Consider the following 16,931-nt stretch of genomic DNA (forward strand, 5'->3'; position numbering starts at 1 on the left):
AAAAATAATTTGTGTCTGGTTGTCGTCATTACTGTAGCTGAGCCAGCAAGAGTATTGCGCATTCCTCACTAAAGCACCCCATCTGGTGTTTGGATGAATTTTGCCTTTCATATTTCATGTTTATTGTTCTGTTGGGACTGATGTAGTTAATATCAGCTTTCAAAATGACAGATTATCATCACTAGTTAATCAGCACTATTAGAAGATAAATATCAGTAATTTAATCACTACAGTAATTTCTTTTACAATAACACTATTGACAGATGTAAATGATTAAGTAATTAGCTCACATCTCTCCAGATTACAGTCCCTCCGAGTTTAGTGCGTCTGGTTCCTGATGATTACAGCATTTACCCGAAATGTTTTTTCTTGTAAATATGTGAAGTGATTTGCTCTTGGCCAAAACCATAAGTATTAAAATCATACATCCTTGAATGACCTACTTTGTTCCCAGTTAGAATTAACATTTTCTGTTTTCCTGGACTGTCAACATTTCTTTTATTAGACTGATATTAAAAATGATGTGTAATTGAAAACTTTAAACTCGGTTTACTGTCTGGTATATCTGCATATCTACTCCACATCCCTTTCCTGGGCTGTAGGAGCGGCTTTATGATGGGAGTCTAAAGTTAAGCATTTTTATTTACGGAGCAATTTGTCATTTAGTGTTAATTTCCTAAACAAGGCAAGAAAAGGGATCCTGTGGAAAAAAGTGAGGGGACAACACAAAAAAAAAAAAAAAAAAAAAAAAAAAAAAAAAACGCACAGAACCAGGGAAATTGCTTCCATGTGTGCCCTGCTCCCGAAGCGGGCCGCAGTGGGCCAGAGTTGGCCAAAGCAGAACTGCACTTGACCTGCTGAGCAGCAGCCAATTTTAGAGGGCCTGTTCTTTAATGATGGCCTAATTTTTATTGGCACTCGACTAACTTCAAAGCCATTCGGGGCTGCCAAACACTATTTTGCTGGAGGTATTTTCAGGTGCACTGCAAATAGTCCATAAATAATTTCCCCCATTAGTCGTCCGCTCCTCCCAGATCCACGAGCGCGTGCGGTAGGAGTCGGTCGTCCCGTACCTTTCGTTTGGGAGCCTAACGACGGAGAACGCCCCTGCCACATTTCGCAAGTGCTTGAAGCAGGAGTTTGGGGATCTGTCATTCACTGGGCTAAAGAAGTCACCATTACAGGATTACTGTTTTAAAACAAGCCAAAGCACAGAGGGGAATATAACCCATACCTCATTGCACCTGACAGCGCTAAAAGTCTGAACGGTATAAAAATGATTTACGCAGTGCTGTAATGGAATGCGTGGGCTGTCACTTAACAGTGCTTGTTGGAGCCTGGAACTTTCACTGACTTCCACATGCAAAATAATGCATTCATTTGCTAAGAAAGAATGTAGTACTTCAGCACGAGACTTTAAATTCCCCACTTTCTTTTTTTCCCCTCAGACTTTCGAGTTTAAAATCCTGAAATAAATGTATTATATGTTTTAGTGCAATGTTCTTCCTTTTGAAATTTTAAAAGATTGAGAACTTCTTTTAAAAAAAAAAAAAAAAGGGATATTCCAGGGAGGGGGTGCGGTGGCGCAGTGGGTTGGACCACAGTCCTGCTCTCCGGTGGGTCTGGGGTTTGAGTCCCGCTTGGGGTGCCTAGCGGCGGACTGGCGTCCCGTCCTGGGTGTGTCCCCTCCCCCTCCGGCCTTACGCCGAGTTGCCGGGTAGGCTCCGGTTCCCCGCGACCCCGTATAGGACAAGCGGTTCTGAAAATGGGATGGGATGGGGGGATATTCCAGAACATTCTTTTTGTTGGCTTTATAAGCTGTTAAAAGTTTGTTCTGTTTTTCTAACTACTCCATAAAGCTGTAACCCTTTTCATAAGTAATTCCAGGCAGGAAGTGGACCACAGATGACATGGAAGTTGCTGGAACTGACTCTACACCAAACATAAATTTCAGACAGAAATACTCGTACTGCGTGCTGTTACTATGTTTTTTTCTTCCTTTTTTTTCCCTTTTAAAATATTACTATTGTTCTTTAATTGAATTTCCTGCCCTGCAGCAAACTGCAGCCTTTGAAGGGGAAGAAATGGAACACTTGTTTTATTGTAACCAGGCCACGGCTTAGCAATAAAGCACGGACATAGCGCTGAACACACGAAATACTTAATACGTACACAGGCCATAAATCATGATTTCCAGCAACAGTATCCGATTACGCTCAACTAATTGTCGTTACTTTCTCTGAACCTTTAGCTGTAACCATTGCTCGAACACTGTAATTAGGATTTATCTAATAGAAAAACACCGAAAAACCAGGACAAGCAGTCAGTGCAAAAACAAAACAAGTCGTGTTACTTTCATGCTCGAGATCTGGAGGGCCGCGGCACAGCGTTTTGTCGCTGACAGTTATCTGCGGATTAACTCTTTCTCACTGAATAATTAGACAGCCTTGCTTCAACATCTGCACCCACACATCTTATTCTCTGTTACCCAGGTCTGATGGCACTACTCTGATCTCTCTACATCCATTGCAAAGACCCGCATAGAGCCATTTGCACATATCAGTCTGCTGCAAGCTGTACGCTGATCACAGTCAGTGTTTCCGCTAGTCTGTTAACCCATATAGCTCTCAAAGTCACAGGCGGCATGTGAAAAAAGCATTAAAACATTTTTAAAATGTGTCAGAAGCTGTTTAAAAGTCACATGCGAGTACACAGGGAACTCTGTGGTCTTATTAACCTGTTCCAGATCCAACTTCAGCACAACAACATTAACACCGAGACAAAGAGGCTTTTAATAGCATACAGTCCAAGGCCTATTATTAACTCATACTCCTGAATTTCAAATTCCATCAAAAGCTTTGAAGATTTTTAATGAATTTCAAATTAATATTTTTTGGGAAAGAATAAGTGAGTGTAATCAGTGCTGAACTAGAATAAAACTAAACAGCTGTTTAAGTGGCATTTTATTATCAGAAAAATCTGGTCCTTTCGTTAGCTCATAAGGGAAATAAAATGTGTTCCTAAATGACTATAAATGAAATGTGTTCTAAAATTGCTATAAATGTCAGTTGCAAGCGAGAGATTTTTATGTCTTGAGCCGCATGGAGGTCGGACTGCAAGACTGGCTACACAATAAAACGCAACACAAGTGAAGAGATCTTGATATCTTGAGACTATTCTTTATTCTTACAAGTCAGAAGTGCACTGGGGGCAGTTCTGGAACTGGAGAAAAACATTAAATGCTTAAAGGATAATTTGAGGTCTGCTCCTTTTACTCTGGCAGTGCTGTCGCAAACACCTTGTTTGCAGTTATGTGCATTTCCCAAATAGAATTCTGTGGGTCAGTTGTTGCCCCATTAGCATTTTTTTTTCCCCAAAACATGTACATTAAGGGTTGAAATATACATTATGAACGTTTTCCAAAAGCTAATTTTTCTGGATTGAATTCTCTAGTACCGGGGGGAATTAGAATACCAACAAAACTACCTCCCTTGCAATGTCCTGAAACATCAGTTTTGTTCTTGACACATTAAAATGGCAATGTGGACATGCAGTCAGAATCAAACTGTTGGCCAAGATAATGGTATTTTTTTTAGAAAACGGCAAAGCTGAAAAATGTAACTACTGTCATACCTAATCAGCGATAACGTCTGTAATTTGACCTCAGATATACATTTCTTTTTGCTGGCAAAGAAATTACTTAAATCATTGGATGTCAGTGCAAAATCACTTCTTTGTTTCTTCTTCTGCCAACAGATTATTGCATAAAGATTTTTTCCCCAAAGTGAACAAAATTGCATTGACCTTGTCTACCCATTGCTTCCATATGCAAACACTTATTTCTCTTGCAAATGGAAATGAGACCCAGAATCACAACAAGGGAGGCCATGCCACTGACCGCAGACATTCCCCTTTCGACGCAGATGGAAGATGCCCACCTGAGTTCAGCTTAACCCTTCCTTCAGTGGAGCAGACCTTTGAATTATAGCTGCCATTTTGTTTGATATGTTTTGATTTGTGACAACAAAACATGGTAGTTCAGGCTTTTCAATGTCCGTTAACCTTCTCAGGGACCAGTCTTTTGAAGGAGAGCACCTGTCACTCCACAATAAAGGGGTGAAAGTGATCATCTTAAAGGGAGTCAGACCAGAGACACCACAGGGGCTTCCTATCAATGTGATGTAATTGAGGATCTACAAAAAAAAAGGTTGAATAAGAAATAAGAATAGGGGAGTCTATTGAAGAACCACAAATAAAATTAAAATTTACAAGACAGAAATTACACAACATGTAAACAGTATATGGAGATCACATTAAATGATTCAATACTGGCAAAAAAAACATTACTTTGATTTAAAAAAAAAAAATGCAGATGAAGTAGGATTGCATTTATATTTAATCACACTACACCTGCCAGTGACAGCAACTGAAACCCTGCACTAGGAGAATGTTTATTGGAGAGCACTGAAGAGTGCGGAGCCTAGTATTTTCTAGTTACTTTCATGAAAAATTACATTTTGTATTTAAGCTGAACATCCAGATTAGCGAACCATGATGTAACACCATATTGCAAAGTGTTATTGGATTGTTGCGCAATAAAGCAAAATAATTATTCTCCGCTATACTTCAAAAAGCCCTCAGCGAAGACATTTAAAACATTAAGACAGTTTTTTGACATGTGAGCACAGGCTTTCAACATGCACATTACAAACCAGTACATGATGAATGGAAACTCCTTGGCACACACATGGGCTCACGCGTGAATCGTCAGCCTCTCGTGACCCTCAGTCCTCTGTATCAACTCTTGTGAAACCTCTTCTGTCAACGGCAGTTTTTTTATACAGTATGTTGTACCAGCAAATTAAAAACTCATAAAAATACTCCGATTCATCCATTACTCCCCATGATGAATTGCTCCAACCAGATGCTGAAATATTTAAAATAAGGGGCCCCTCTGTGGCGTGTAGTCGTATTCTCATAAATAATTCTTTTTCTCACACAGAATGTTGCCGGTGCAGTTATTGATCCCAGCGGTCCAATAGCTGGCTGCTGCACGAGTCCATTGCATCCTCCTTTGCCTCCAGCAAGTTAAAGCCACCCCACCTTCTCCCCCTAAACAGGCTTCATCGCATTACTTATAAACCTACTCAGCTTGTTACACAAAAACAGCAAGTAGATGTTTGGGGGGAAAACATGAGGAATAGTCAAGCACTAACTTGTTTCACTTCATGTTTTCGAACCCAAAGTAATGGCAACCAGGTGAAGGCTCTTGCTGTAATCAAGCAACGAGTGGGCGGCTTCGAGATTTGCAGCCCGCTGCCATGACTGCCTTGCATGTGGGGTTCATTAGGAGCTAAGAGGAAAAGCAGTCAGGAGCAATTGCTTTCCCGCTGCCATGTCGAACACAGAATATCTTAGGACAGCTGATGGCAGGCATCGGGAAAGGAGCGTTTTCTTTTTCCTCTGCAAAGTCTACTCGTCCTGAAACGGTACATTGACGGCAGCGGCATTTCAGCCCATTTGTGTTACGGTTCACTCAGAATGACGAAGTCTCACACTGCCTTGACCTCACTCGCACTCACTAAAATGCAGAGATTCTACAAGTTCACTTACGTCGTATCGCAGCTTCCCTGTTTAGGAGGAAAAATTACTTGACCTCTGTTAATCCTGGCTTGTGGGAAATGAAAGAATCACACAATCAGTCACTGGAAGCTGATTGCAGATCAGCGGGAGGGTCAGTACGGAGTTATTTCATCGGTTACAGCAGGTGAAATGACTTGAATCACGTGAGGACATTTCCGTTTCCGGAGCCCGACTGGTACTGACCGCGGTAATGTGTGGACAAGGCACTCGTCAAGATTAAGCGTAATAAGCTTAATCACCCTGCACCTACTTTTATTAAAAATTTCCTTTTATTGCAAGGGAGGGTATGCACTTCTGTCTTATTGCATAGGTTCTTTGGAAGCTGGGTTGGAGTACACAGTTTTTCTCATTTATTACCGTTTTTATCCATGCGTTCCTTCATTCTGTTTGACATATAGCTTTGACGTCCATTTTCCCACTCAGGTTCTCCCTCATATGTTATCTCGTATATGCTGATTTTTAACAGCAGCCCTTTTTTGTTAACGCAGAACAAAGTAATCTGTCACCACTAAGACTTTTTACCCTTGTGTTAGAGCAAACTTTGAGGCTGGGCTTCCTGTGTTCAAGCTGAACACTGTCTGTTCATTGTTGAGATGTCTTCACAAAAACTTCATTAGTACCACTTGTGACAGAGGTTTTACATTTTTATTTGGAGTACGCTGTGCTGCGAGGGCTCTGCCTCTTAGATGCAGAGGTACGTGAGGAGTAAATACCGATGAGCGAGTGAAGTGAGATTCGGAGAAGCAATTTGAAATAAATGGCTTATTTTCAATGTGTTTTTCTCCAGTATCTACTGTTAAGATGTTTCTGAGTGCATATGATTTATTTAAGGAGCCTTCACTGTTTTAAGTGGAAATATCATTTAAGTACATATCTTTCCCCCAAGAGGGGTTTAAATTCTCCTCAGCTGGACGCTGGAAACCATAAGATTGTTCAATAGCGACACATCTGTGCCATAAACTAGATCTTCCATAGTGATCATTCCCAGTCTTTGGTCTCTTGTGCCTGTGCAGCTTTAGATGATCAGTGCTGGGTGCATTATTATGGCAATATTTTACTCATCACTTCAAAAGCATACACTATAATATATTAATACTTGATATAAAAATAATGTGTTACATAGGGTGTCTAATCTAATGTAACTGAAAATATGTTTCAAGTCTGCTACAAGAAGTGTTACCTTATTACTTAGATTTAAAAAGGATTGTGTTACGTTACTTTCTTTCCCTGAAAGCAACAACAAACTCAGTAGATGATGATGCATCTTTCATATATGACTGAGAGCTAGTTCTGTCTTCTGCTGTGTTCCTTACTCCGCAGGTGGCGCATGGTCAACCCCGAGTGACCTGAGAATTAAAACTGCTCAAGGGGACTTTCATAGCACCTGTTTGCCATAGAGCCCAGATCCACTTCTGCTGAAGGCGCACTTAAGCAGCAGAACCCAGCAGGCATTGCTCTGTACATGGGAGACACAGGAGATACCCCTCCTTTTCTAAATGTATGGGAGGAGGTGACTAAGGTGTTCAGTGGCCAATATTCAGAAATGGAATGATTCTTAACTATTTAAAACATATTACACACTTTATTATGTATGACCCCATTCATGAATGGCTTTACATGGGTGCGGGGGTTCAGCTGGCACAAACTATGGTCTTTACTGAACGAAGCACCTCGGTCCCTTACAGCTTCTGTACAACAGTGATGCTTCCATGAGCTGTCACTTCTCGTCTGCATACAGACTCCGTTGTCTCTGTGGGCCGTGTGAAGGAGCATCCTCTGTTCACAGAGCCTCTGCGGGATCTGCGAACTTAAAAAGGACATATTCTCAAAAAATGCAGAAGGGGGAATGAGACACCCAGATGTTTTCTGTGACACTGACTGTTTTTAATATCATCAACCATTGAAGCTGATTAAGGATAATTAACACATTATTATATTATCTTCTATATTAAATTAATAGAAGTATTCAAAACATATTAGATAATGGTGTATATGTACAATAAAATTAAAATATGTAATGAAATAATAAACATGATAAAATAATGTATAGAAGTATATATACTTCTATATATATTTTGTATATAATTGCCATAAAAATAACCTAAAAAAATGTATGTATGTATGTATTTAAAATTGCAATAAATACACTTTTTTCAGTCCTACAGTTGTGGGTGCTGTCTTACTTTATTCCACTTGTTTCAGAAGGATAGGACATGTCACTTTTTTAGTTGCTGAGGTGAGCAAATATTATCTTTCAGACATTAGAAATGTGCAATATTTTCATCTATGCCATGCAAACATATCAGTATTCATATGATTACCTGTGCTCTCAGTTTAGCAGAGTAGCATTATTCGTTATTTAAGCAGTTAGTATTTTCCATGTTTTTTCCCACATCAATGTGCTGCAGTTGTGATCTGACTCAGATTATCACTGAATCGAGAAGCCAACACAACCTTATAATATAGCAGGCTCATAAACAGCGGTTTCAATAGGCTGCCGAATTCTTTTCTGCATACAGTACTGAGTAACATTTATCTGGCATCATCTACGTGGGTCCTGACACCTCCCATGCTATTTGCACCTGTGACATAGCTGTATCACATCTTCATAGCATTGCACTGTGCTAAAGCAACCATGCATTTGTTTTTTTTCCTGTTTCTGATACCAACTTGCAAATTTTTCACATATGCAATATAGTTCTTGGACCTCATATACACAGAAGACAGCTGCACGAAGACAAAGATGTTTGAGGTTCAAAAACTTACTTCCTCCTTCACAGTGCACAGTAAAACCTGGTGCGTTACTGGAAAGTACCATCAGATTACTCAACTGTACAGTCTGAAGATCATTTCGTGGTTTCAGGTTTTTCACCTTTTGCCTCAGTTAATTTCAGATTGATTTACTCCAGAGCAGTATCTGTTCTGGTGTTAAAAACTTGAGCTCATTTCCACCAAGCAGACCTCTAGGAATTTACACTTTCAATCATCAGTAGAGTTCACTGTCAGAAACTTTCTGAGTGTCAAGGGATTGCTGGTAAACTGTGACTTTTTTAGCTATCTGTGCAGCAAACCAGTTGATGAAAAGACAAATTGCTCTGCACTGGTTCAGATTTATCACAAGCTCTTGGAAGTTGAAATAATATTTTCCCCTTTTTCCAACCAACAAGTTAGAGTATGCTCATTCAGCTGTCTACCATTTCTGTCTAGGATGCCAGTCTGGCTACCACATGCAGTAAGAAAACAGCCACGGGGAACATAGAAAGTTGACTTTTTTCACACCAGGCAGAGAAGTGTATTTCTGGAAACCTTAAGCAATGCAGCTGCTCATTCTTTCACAAAAAAAGAAAAAAAAACACAATAAAATGGCAGTCACACACCTCCCCCTCTAATAAGACTGGTACAATTAGCTGGAGACGCTTTCCCACATGCTGCAGGAGAATGGGCCAAGTGAGAGGGCCCAAGGTCGCTGGAAGGACACGGGCCAGCATGAGGTTACGGCGTCTGGCTACAATTAGCTGCATGGAGAGTCGGCGATGGTGCTGCAGGGAGCTGTGGTCTCTCCATCACTTGCAATTACTCAGTGAGGGATTACTTGTTTCAAGAGATATAAGTGGCTACATTTTTGGAATCGCAATACATGGTTTGAGAAGAGAGCGTAGCACAATGGTTTTTTTTGCTTTCTTTTCAGGAAAAGCTTATTTATTTATCCTAACTGTAAACAGTGATTCATGAAACCTTCATAAACACGGAATGAGGCCTTGTCCAACATTTGAGCAATTTTATTAACTCTCAGTTTCCATTATAGCAAAAAAAAAACAACTCAAACTCAAAATCAGAACAATTATCTGAAGAGCGGTTAATTTGGTTAACTGTTTCACTTTGTCCAGTTGAAAGACCTACAAGAAATGAACCGGTTCAGACAAGGTTGTGTGATTTAACTCTGGAAGTGTTTCATATACTTCACACATCAACATAATTGTCCTCACGCATATCCAGACGATTATTTGATTACACCAGAGAAGCAAAAGCAGCTGGACATGTAACAATCGACCAAAGAAACCGCAGTCATTGTCTTTCTATGCCTCTGCTTCAAGAGTAAAGCAAGAAAAACTGCTAGTGAGGTCACATGAGGCTTTTTCAACAATTAAAACCTTTTAGAGAACCTTCAGATCACTGATAGATAGTTATCAGCTGTGATTTAAGATGACATCATGAATATAAATCTGTCATTTACTACTTCGGATGTTTAAATAGGTGTTTGAGGGCTCTGAAATTAAACAGAAAAGATCTCCATTAGATTTGCCCAACTTAACTGCTTCCAGTCGCCCTGTTACATTCAATAATTTTTTTTTCCATTTTGCCTAGGTTTTGAATAAAAAAATCAAAAGAGAAAAGAAGGCAACCCTATGAAGCTGCCTAGAGCGCATGAGACAAATGAAATCCACTGCAGATAAAAAGGCTGACATGTGTCCGAGCACGTTCTCTGTCAATTATGCATAGCACAATATTTCCGGACTCTTAATTAAATCACGCTGTCTCAGACTTGTTACTTTTAATTTGCTGCATTTGATTTTTGACATCTGTACCATGGTGTCATGAATTATGCAGTTGGGGACCTTATTTGTGTGTGTTATTAAAACTAATTGCCTCCAAATTTAAAAAAAATGCACCTTGTGATATTTCATTCCGATGTTCTGCAACAGACATAATTATCTGAGAATTAGTTGCTGTTGCTCATCTTGCATCAGAGATTTTGTGATTCATTTTAATGTAAGAAACCCCTGGTTTTCCATATGAACAGATGTACTGGTCTTACTTGTTCTATGACCTCTGTTTCCAGATGTAAAAATCAATTTTAAACACAACTTCATAGTCCTGCGGAAACCTCAAAAAGATAAGACATTTATTTATTTTATTTATTTAAAATATTATCATTACAACATTTTTAACTTTGTACCTTTTTTCATTTTTGTAATCTATTTTTGAATATAATTTTTTGTACTAGATTTCCGGTTGAAATAAAAGATGAATCTAAATATTTTGTGCTACTTAAGGTTTCATTGCATTTGTAAGATGCTTCTCTATATCTGTAATCATTTGCAAAGCGAAAATTACATTATTACTAGCTACTGGTATCATATTTAACCAAAAAAAAAAAATCTATATTTTCCTAAGGTACAATTATTACTGCTAGAAAAAGGTGTCTATGAAAAGGCAGAACATCAGCCCTAAAGTCACATTCTTCAACATGCTGCCTGTGGGGGACACTGAAACTCCACATTGAGGTTTGCCTCTGGCATCATCTGCTCTTAGCATCACTGGAGATGTCTGGAAGTCATTTCGGATCAATTCAGAGAAAGCTTTAGTGCTTTTAATGCTCAAGCAATTCAATAGGACAGCTTAATTTCTCCCCTCTTTTTCCTCTCAAAAGAAGCATTTGAATCCCCAGAGGACTTATGGGCAGGTTCAAAGCCTGTTGTTAAAAGACATACTGACACATTACCTGTGGGCACTATCTGTAAACTATGTGGAAAAGAGGCCTATTCAGATCCCTGTAATTGATTTACTTGTTGGTAACCCATGAGCCCGGAAGTTCTGAGGAGAACAAGTTTTAATTCACATAAACATGTTTTCCTTATCATACGTCATATCAGACACATCTCGCCACACTTTGCAGACAGATCACAGTCTCCGGATTTACGCAAATGTCAAATAAATCTCACCGCAAAATATGAAGTGTATCAATTTTGATGCGAGAGAATTGCATAACTTTAGCTGAGTACTTTGCGCTGTGAAATAATGTTTCAAATCAGTTTGGTTCACTTCACAAGGCACCATTAAACCAGTGTATCAACTTATTCGTAGCACCAAACTTAAAATATCAGTTTTTTTATTGCTTGGACATTATAAAATAGGTTGGAAACTTGAAGTGAATCTGTAGGTTACATACGAATGATCTTTACCATGAGTCCTTGTCCTCAGCATGCATTTAGAAGGGGGTTTCTTCTGCTGCCCCCCTCTTACCCTGTTGTCAGGTTCACACCGGTTGATGCTGTTGAAGAGTGAGAGCCAGTTAGAGCCAGACATACTGAGACAGTAATAGAGAGGATTAGGGGAGGTGTACAGAAGATGAAAACCCTCGTAATGAAAGGGGACATTTGCATATTTGCTTCTTTCACAAGACCCGTCAACATTTTCAGTTCTATTTTCTGCTGAGAAACCCCCCCACCATACTTTTGAAAAGATGTAATCCTACCCAACCCATCCCCCTACAGGCCACCATGCTTTTTTATATAAGAACTACAGTCCTGCCTGCAAACATATGGATAGCATCTGTTTTCACCTCAAAAATATGTATTTTGTTTTTATTGGATAAGCCATTCCATTTCTAATTATGTATAAATTAGAACCCATTTAAACATACTTTTCTTGCACATTGAAATCACAAGCACATACAAGTGAAATCTTCATTGCAATAACAACATAAGAATGTTATGTTTCAGATAAGCACATAGTAGACATAACTTTGTTTAAAATATAAGTGTTATGTGAACATTGGGAAATGTTATATAATAGTATAGTTTTACATTAGAAGTTTTTCAGGTAAGGAGTGATCTCGAGATCCTGTATTTAATTTAACAAAATACGCTCCAGAAATTTAAAGTGATTATTGTTGTAAAGATCCGCAAACAGTCTTTGCACGTGGTACGTGACTACATTTGAGTGCTTGTCCTAGCTTTGTGTGCATTGCTGTCCAAAAGTTCTTCATCATGACAACATCATTGTGCCTCAGGCTTGGCTCAGATCACATCCAACCCTCTTTTTCTTTTACTACTGGAAATGTTGCCATGGTTCCCATTGAACAGATTGGCTCACAATCATTTGCTTCCAATTTTTTTCAAATTATCTAATGTTTTTTAATCAATAACCAAGCATTAGAGTGATGCTATCTGAAATCTGTATCAGAATGAGACACTGAGGCCTACTTATTTAAAGGTGAATGAATGAAAATATCATAATAGTAATTTGAAAAAATTATGATTTCATTTTCACTGAACTGATAACATATGAGTTTAACTCAAAAGCCATTTTAAGTGAGGCTTATCTATTAAAATAACAGAACAGTCAAAAATCGTATGGTCTTTTTTCTGCAGTCATAAAATATATATTTAAATATATGTAAATATAACATATGTATATTTATATATTATAAATATATATATATATAAATATATGTATATCTATAAAAACATCTTCTTTGTCAAATTATTGCCAAGTTGACGAGTCTTTATTAATCCTAAAATGGCACTAAAGTTTAAATACTCCATGAAGGTTGTTGGTCAATCAATATCTCAAAACTTATATTCTGCACATTTTTTTCAGGTGTAAGTGATTATATTACGTACATATTTGCTTATCCAGCATTCCTATTAGCACAGCACAAACAAAAATCTGATGGCCTCTGATGATATATCAGACTTTCAGTCAGTTAAATGTTGTGAAAAGTGCTTAATATTATTACACATTACAATACCACTACTAGTAATGTTAAAGACTGCAGCACTAAAATATGGAATATGCAGTCAGCTGTGAATGTCCAGGGCTACTCTGGTCACTCTGGTCACCGTCACCAGTGACATTCAACTGTAGTTTCATGAGAAGTTAGGTACACAGCTGGACTCTCAGTTTCACTGATGGAAAATGTGCATGTGGAATAAGCTCTAAATTAGCAGTCTGTTGGACCTGATGATCGGCCATTCGGGGCTGTCAGCTGGGCTCCGTCAGCCCAACCCTTAACCTCCCCCGCCGCCCCCACGTGATCAGCGCTGAAACCATTCCCATGGGCTGGAATAAGGAGACTGACAGAAGAGCCTTCATCCCCCAGTCCACCACTGCTCTCTGACCCTGTCTTATACAAGGCATGACCCTCTGTCCACTTCAAGTAACACATGGAATCAGACGTTCCTGATGGAATCGCACACTTTAAGGGATTTCCAGCAACAGCAGGTCACTACAGGTTGTGGTTTTCAGTGATGTTGATTGTTTTTCTTTTCACTGGTTAGACCAAGATTTAAAGACTTGAGGGCTACATGAAAAAGCTCAGGTTTGAACATGTTGTAGTAAGGAGGATTTATGAGAACAAAATGTTTTACATTCTCAGCCAAGAAACACTTAGAGATGCTGATCTGGTTTCAGATGAGCAATGAGTCATTGGCTATTACTCATTAACTGACAGGTATGAGTTGGCTTCCAGAGATCATTTGGCAAGTGAACCGACCTGGATTAGACTATTTGCTTGTTTTTTTTGCAGGATGCTACAACACATGATTATCAAGGTGTTAACAAAACCTTTGGAGGAGCCAACATGCCCCATAAATGCTTACACAAGAAAATAAATTACATTAGGTAGACCGTCAATACAGTAAAGTAGATAATATGCAGTGTTTTATGCAGCGTTTTTTTTACACAGAGATTTATGATATTATGAGACTAGTACTTCATATAACTTTAGAGGAACTGAATACTTTCCACAAAACATCCAGAGCCTGTGAGAACCTTTGCAACGTTAGAACTTAAAACAATGTGTGAAGAGGGTCATTATACAACTTGTCAGGTAATTGAAGAACAATAGTAATTGTTGTTTATCCTTTGTCTGGTAGCGACCGTCACATTCCAAACATTTCTTTCGTGTAACATTTATGTCAGACATATATTTAGGAACCTCGGATTGCGATTCACCAGTGGAAGGTAATTGTCTTCACTGACTGCACATTGCTGTTAATTAGCAACATCAGACCTACACTCTAGGTAGCCCTGAATTCCGTTTAGTGCAGTGTTTTCTAGCTTTTTCACAGGTTCCAACATATTTTAATTGGGACATCAAGGTGCATGGAGTCAGAATGTTTTTTTCTTGCGTCAACATAATTTCCATGTCACGTAGAAATGTTTACCTCTCCCTGCTGCAGGGACTATAGTGTGAAAGACTCCAAAGAGACAAATCACAAGGCTCACTGCACATATCAGACTGGGGTGCTGAGCTGTGATAATCCCCTCTCTTACCTTCACTTACTGGGAGGTTAAGCCATAAGTCGTAGAGACAAAAACATTGACGGGTTACCGGTAACTTTCCCAGTGGTGGTTCTAAGTTGGTTTAAGTTTTAAGGTTGCGGTTCTCAATCGCAGGTTGAGTGCATGTGTATGCTGGGGGGTGAACTCAATTCACCCTCTTTCGGAGAAGTGGCCGAGGGATAGAATCAGTCTTCAGCACGTTAGCCATTCAATTTTTCTCCTTTTAAAATCTTGTCGTAGATGAGAAACAAATTGAGTTTCTCTCTACCTTTGCCACAGAAACCTTTTCAATCCTTTATGAAGCTAAATTGTCCCTAGATCAAAATCACTCCTGATTCCACGAAAATACACCCAAGCAGTGCCGCCAGAATGAAAATTAGTGTCGCTACAGATTCGACACTGTCCGGAGCGCCATTAATTGGAGAAGGAGGCCCAGTAGGAGGGACGTCCTGCATTTCCCTTATTCCCTATCTCTTCCCTCCCTGTGGATTTTTGCCAAGAGTTTTTATGCCAACAAGGCACGGATTGAAATGGAAACAAGACCCGAAATGAGCAGGAAGCAATTTCCTCTGGCTGCCTGGCTCCTCTGTCCGGCAGCTTAAAACATTCAGAGCATGCACCAAAAATGGCCCAGTTTACTGTAGTAATTGTGCTGGGGAACTAAAAGGGAAAAAGGGAAGCGAAGCTACAATTCCCAGCCAACTCACACAGCAAGTGATAAGCACTGCTTCAGAGGTTCTCAGAGGTAGTGTGTGTGTGTGTGTGTGTGTGTGTGTGTGTGTGTGTGTGTGTGTGTGTGTGTTTAAAATATTTCTAAATGTAATTTTTAATGATATAATCACAGTTTTTGTCCCAGGATTACACAGTTTTCACACAACAATATTCATATAGCTAAGGTGTAAAAAAGTCCAGCACTTCCCTGTTGCACTTTGGGGATCACCCGGCTGTGTTGTGTATGTTATCATGCATGGTAAAAAATTTGCAATTCGTTTAGCATCGTTAATTGTGTTGTAGTTTAAAAACATTCTGATGTGTTAAGACAATTTAACAGGTACTTCCAGCTCAGCAAGGCAACACACTCTAAATGGTTTACATGTACACTTGCGCCTCTTGCCCACTTTATTTGGGAGTCAGCAGCCGTTGGGAGCAGGTGTACGTTTCTTCAGTTCGGAATAATATTGAGCACACTGCCTCGGGAGGTGTACCCCTGGAACCAAAGTCCTGCACTGAAGGAATGAAGGAGCTGAGGAAAGACATCCAGCAGTAGGCAAAGTAGATTGGACACCTGCCATCATGTTTTATTTAGACTTCACACAGCAGACATGTCCCTGTTTTCTCCGAATTATTGTTGTTGTTGTTGTTGTTGTTGTTTTTATACCCCTCGTGCATAAAGTATCACTTTCTTCCAGCTTGCATTCGCCCGAATGGTACATGTGTTCCGATAAATGCAAATGATTTTATTCTGGCGCTTCAGTAACCCTGCAGGGAAATGAAAATTCAGCACACTGAGCTGAAACAAATTTGTTTGTTTGTTTTATCAGCGATGACTACATCAAAATATATTGGGTAAAATGCTGGTTTTCATTTCAATGTACCAAATGTTTAAACTACATGTTAAAACATGAATCACGTGGCTGCAGCTATGTCTCTTTCTCTTAATGTAATGCACAAATTGTATTTTCGCTGAGATGTACACTTTGGAGAAAAGCATCTGCTAAATGAATAAATGTAAATGTAAATGTAAAACATTTAGATCTGGATTAAACTAAAAAAAAAATCAATTACATGCTGCAATTTATAGAACTTCATGTTTTCTTTGACATATTCGTTCTCCTTCCTCCTCACAACTACTGAGATTGAAACTGAGTTTTAAGTAAGTTTTTTTTTCCACATTAAATGATAAATCCTAAAATATATCGTGCAAATGGAATCAGCAATGATCAAAATGTCCACAGTGATACAAATAACACCCTGCTGTGTCCACTAGTGAGGCAGGGGTCCATCTAGTCATCTCACTGTAATGTCTGCTTGTCCAACAAGTTATAATGATGCCACAATTGTTTAGACACCCTTTGCAGCCACAGGTGTATCAATACCCTGCGAAAAACTGCACCACCTTTCTCATGCAGGATTCACAGTGTTTGTGGATGTTTATCAGTGTTAATGAAATACAAGCGATACTAGAAAGGTGAATATACATGAGGCCCCAGGAGTCTCAA

The sequence above is a fragment of the Scleropages formosus genome, chromosome 14 (assembly GCF_900964775.1).
Source record: "Scleropages formosus chromosome 14, fSclFor1.1, whole genome shotgun sequence".
Lineage (NCBI taxonomy): Eukaryota > Metazoa > Chordata > Actinopteri > Osteoglossiformes > Osteoglossidae > Scleropages > Scleropages formosus.